General features: G+C 62.7%; 1 pseudogene; it reads right to left on the minus strand.

The window, feature by feature from the left end:
• The window catches only part of LOC126430851 (large subunit ribosomal RNA), a 7,952-nt pseudogene that overhangs the window by 2,377 nt on the left and 575 nt on the right, over positions 1–5,000 (minus strand).

Raw genomic sequence — 5,000 nt, forward strand, 5'->3', positions numbered from 1 at the left:
AGGAGGTGGCCCTCCCACATTAGGTGGCGCTCCAGCACCTCGATCTCACGCTGCACCTCCTCCATGCCTGCACCGTCGCAGGCTGGCCCTATCTTCTTCAGCGCCAGGAGACGGGACCGACGGAGGGTTGGACCCATCCATCGGCAAGATGGAATGCCGAGGCCCCCCTGGGCAACAGGAGCGTGGAAGTATCCCAGGGGGGTGTCCGCCGGAAGGCGGAACCATCTCCTGACGGCGGCCCGGATGGTGACGTCGGCCGACTTCAATGCACCCACCCGGGTGCGGCTGAGGGCCAGCCCGTGGTACAGGCCAGGGAGAAGTACGTTGGTGAGAGCGTGGAGGCGCTGTTGCGGCTTCAGCGGAGCTCGGGAGATGACGTCAAGCTGCTCCACCAGGTGGCGACGTGGGTTGAAGACACAGCGACCCGCCGTGGAAAATTGCAGCCCCAGGTACCGGAAGGTTTCACCCACACGCAGGGCAGGCAAGGTGGTATTGCCTGCTGTGAAGGTGACATTGCTGTCCACCTTCACCTTCTTCTCGCGCCCTGACGCGACTAAGGCGAGGGTGAAACACTTCCGGGCGTTGATCTGCAGCCCCAGGTGGGCGAGGGCTGCGGTAGCTGCGTCGATGAGGGACTGCAAGCCCCTCGGGGTCGCTGCAAACAGCAAGACGTCATCTGCAAAGGCCGCAGCGTTGACTCTGCGACCGAGGATCCGAGCTCCGATGTGGGAGGGCAGCTGGCCTAAAACGTAGTCCACCGCAAAGTTGAACAGGAGGGGGGAGAGGGGATCGCCCTGGCGAACGCCCCGTGCTGGCTGCACAGACACGCCCACGCCGGCGCCGTCCGCTATCACTGTCGTGCTGCCCTCGTAGCACCGCTCGACATACTCGACAAAGCAATCCGGTAGGCCATGCGCCTTCAGCACGGGGCGAAGGGCAGCATGATCCACCGAATCAAATGCCTTAGATACGTCGATCGATGCCACAAAGACAGAGCGGCAGGAGCGAACTGCGTCGGTGAGAGCAGTGTCCAAGATGAAAGTATTTTCCAACATCCCATCCCGAGGGATGAATGCCCGCTGACGTTCGTCCACAGCACAAGCGCGCATCAGGCGTGACGCGAGAACCTTGTGAAAGGTCCGCGCCAACACCGAGCAGACCGTAATGGGGCGAAAGTCAGCGGGGGATGTTGGTGCAGCCGTTTTCGGGAGAAGGGACGTCCGCGCGCGAAGCAGGCGTTCCGGAAGGGCGCGGGCCAGAAGGAAGAGATTCATCACTTTCACCAGGACTTCATGCGGCAGGCGCCGCAACTCCGCTGGGGTAAGGCCGTCAGGCCCAGCTGCTGATCCCCTGGGCGGCAACGCGGCGGCGACCTCCTCATGTGTGACCGGCCCCCATAGGCACTCAAGAGCGACAGGCTCCGAGTGCGGGAGGAGGCGGTCACGGATGAAGCCCGCGGTGGAGACGGGCTTCTTAGTGAAGAGGTCCGCCCAGAAGTCCAGCAGACCAGGGATGGCAGGTGGCGGCTGGAGCAGGGTGCCATCCAAGAGGCCGCGCACGCAACGTGCACGCGACCGTCGGAAGGCATCCTGCGTTCTTGCGTATTCCCAGCGGCGCCGCTTGCGCTTCTGCGTCGGCGGCGCGGCAGGCGGCCGCTTCGATGGTTGGCGCGGCCGCTGTGTCCTGGTGATCGATCTCTCCCCTCTGGACCCGACCGACGCAAGGGCATCCGGGAGCATGCCCAGGATGACATCGGGCGGCGTGCCCCGCCCCAGACCTATGACTCGATCCAGGGCAGAGAAACGCTGGGCGGAAGCAGGTAGCCCCGCCAGATGCTCCCAGATGGCGGCGTCAGTCGGCCCCTCCGGCGGCGGCCCGGTGGTGTCGGCCGCGAAGTCCTCGGCTGCGTCGACGGGCGGCGCAGCGGCCTCGCCCGCGTCAGGCGGCGGGCTCGCTGCTCCCCGGCGGGACGCCGGCTCTTCCCCCCGACCGATCTCAAGCGCCTCCATGAACTGGCGGACAAGCTGCTTGTGGGCAGCTTGCCGCCGTCGGCACTTGATTGCCTCAAGCGTTCGGTCGGGGAACATCCTGATGAGCTCTTGATTAACAAAGAAGAACCGGGCGTCCCTCTCAAGGAACAGTTCGGCCTCCGCCTTGGCGAGCGACAGGACTTCTTCCTCCGTCCACCTCGCGCGATGCCTCTCCGTCACGATCTCCGCGTTGGCGGCCGCAAGATGTTGGCGGCGGCGATGGACCCCGAGACCATTCTTGGTGGTGAAGCTGCGGTGGCACTCACTACAGGCGTATACAGCTGCAAAAGGTACAAGATTTTCGGCACGGCCGGTTGGCCGGCTAGGTGCTGGGGGAGTTGGGGTGGCGCCTTCAGCGGAAGGGCCACCACTTATTCTTTGATTACTGCCCCCAACTAACAAAGGGATAGTGCGAGGGGGGGCTGGTAACCCCCCCAAGCCCCTGGTGCGGTCTTCCACTCTGCGAAAATCAGCGGGCCCACGAGAAGGGGAGAAGACCGCAGGAGAGGAGAGGCTAAGAGGGCTAGGCCCATGTATTGCGCATCACTCTCCCTGTAACTATAACCCAAGGAAGGCACCTCGCAGCAGCAGCACGACTACAGCAAGACCGCACTTCGAAAAGCCAAGTCCGGATGCAGCCACACCGCCGCCACTTGGCCACCTTAAGAGAGTCATAGTTACTCCCGCCGTTTACCCGCGCTTGCTTGAATTTCTTCACGTTGACATTCAGAGCACTGGGCAGAAATCACATTGCGTCAACACCCGCTAGGGCCATCGCAATGCTTTGTTTTAATTAGACAGTCGGATTCCCCCAGTCCGTGCCAGTTCTGAGTTGATCGTTGAATGGCGGCCGAAGAGAATCCGCGCACCCGCGCGCCCCCGGAGGAGCACGCTAAGGCGGACGCGGCCTCGCAGCAAGGAAGATCCGTGGGAGGCCAAGGCACGGGACCGAGCTCGGATCCTGCACGCAGGTTGAAGCACCGGGGCGCGAACGCCGCGCAGGCGCGCGCATCCTGCACCGCCGGCCAGCACGAGGCCGACCAACGGCGAGAGCAGACCACGCCCGCGCTAAACGCCCGCACTTACCGGCACCCCTACGGCACTCACCTCGCCCAGGCCCGGCACGTTAGCGCTGACCCACTTCCCGACCAAGCCCGACACGCCCCGATCCTCAGAGCCAATCCTTATCCCGAAGTTACGGATCCAATTTGCCGACTTCCCTTACCTACATTATTCTATCGACTAGAGGCTCTTCACCTTGGAGACCTGCTGCGGATATGGGTACGAACCGGCGCGACACCTCCACGTGGCCCTCTCCCGGATTTTCAAGGTCCGAGGGGAAGATCGGGACACCGCCGCAACTGCGGTGCTCTTCGCGTTCCAAACCCTATCTCCCTGCTAGAGGATTCCAGGGAACTCGAACGCTCATGCAGAAAAGAAAACTCTTCCCCGATCTCCCGACGGCGTCTCCGGGTCCTTTTGGGTTACCCCGACGAGCATCTCTAAAAGAGGGGCCCGACTTGTATCGGTTCCGCTGCCGGGTTCCGGAATAGGAACCGGATTCCCTTTCGCCCAACGGGGGCCAGCACAAAGCGCATCATGCTATGACGGCCCCCATCAACATCGGATTTCTCCTAGGGCTTAGGATCGACTGACTCGTGTGCAACGGCTGTTCACACGAAACCCTTCTCCGCGTCAGCCCTCCAGGGCCTCGCTGGAGTATTTGCTACTACCACCAAGATCTGCACCGACGGCGGCTCCAGGCAGGCTCACGCCCAGACCCTTCTGCGCCCACCGCCGCGACCCTCCTACTCGTCAGGGCTTCGCGGCCGGCCGCAAGGACCGGCCATGACTGCCAGACTGACGGCCGAGTATAGGCACGACGCTTCAGCGCCATCCATTTTCAGGGCTAGTTGCTTCGGCAGGTGAGTTGTTACACACTCCTTAGCGGATTCCGACTTCCATGGCCACCGTCCTGCTGTCTTAAGCAACCAACGCCTTTCATGGTTTCCCATGAGCGTCGATTCGGGCGCCTTAACTCGGCGTTTGGTTCATCCCACAGCGCCAGTTCTGCTTACCAAAAGTGGCCCACTTGGCACTCCGATCCGAGTCGTTTGCTCGCGGCTTCAGCATATCAAGCAAGCCGGAGATCTCACCCATTTAAAGTTTGAGAATAGGTTGAGGTCGTTTCGGCCCCAAGGCCTCTAATCATTCGCTTTACCGGATGAGACTCGTACGAGCACCAGCTATCCTGAGGGAAACTTCGGAGGGAACCAGCTACTAGATGGTTCGATTAGTCTTTCGCCCCTATACCCAGCTCCGACGATCGATTTGCACGTCAGAATCGCTACGGACCTCCATCAGGGTTTCCCCTGACTTCGTCCTGGCCAGGCATAGTTCACCATCTTTCGGGTCCCAACGTGTACGCTCTAGGTGCGCCTCACCTCGCAATGAGGACGAGACGCCCCGGGAGTGCGGAGGCCGCCGCCCCGTGAAGGGCGGGGAAGCCCCATCCTCCCTCGGCCCGCGCAAGGCGAGACCTTCACTTTCATTACGCCTTTAGGTTTCGTACAGCCCAATGACTCGCGCACATGTTAGACTCCTTGGTCCGTGTTTCAAGACGGGTCGTGAAATTGTCCAAAGCTGAAGCGCCGCTGACGGGAGCGATTATTCCGCCCGAGAGCATCCCGAGCCAACAGCGGCGCGGGTCCGGGGCCGGGCCAGGTAGGTCCGTCATCCGGGAAGAACCGCGCGCGCTTGCCGGGAGCCCGAGCGCCCAAAGGGGCGAATCGACTCCTCCAGATATACCGCCGGGCAGCCAGCCAGGACACCGGGGCTCTGCCCAACAGACGCGAACCGAGGCCCGCGGAAGGACAGGCTGCGCACCCGGGCCGTAGGCCGGCACCCAGCGGGTCGCGACGTCCTACTAGGGGAGAAGTGCGGCCCACCGCACACCGGAACGGCCCCGCC

The sequence above is a fragment of the Schistocerca serialis genome, unplaced genomic scaffold (genome assembly GCF_023864345.2).
Source record: "Schistocerca serialis cubense isolate TAMUIC-IGC-003099 unplaced genomic scaffold, iqSchSeri2.2 HiC_scaffold_1061, whole genome shotgun sequence".
Classification (NCBI taxonomy): domain Eukaryota; kingdom Metazoa; phylum Arthropoda; class Insecta; order Orthoptera; family Acrididae; genus Schistocerca; species Schistocerca serialis.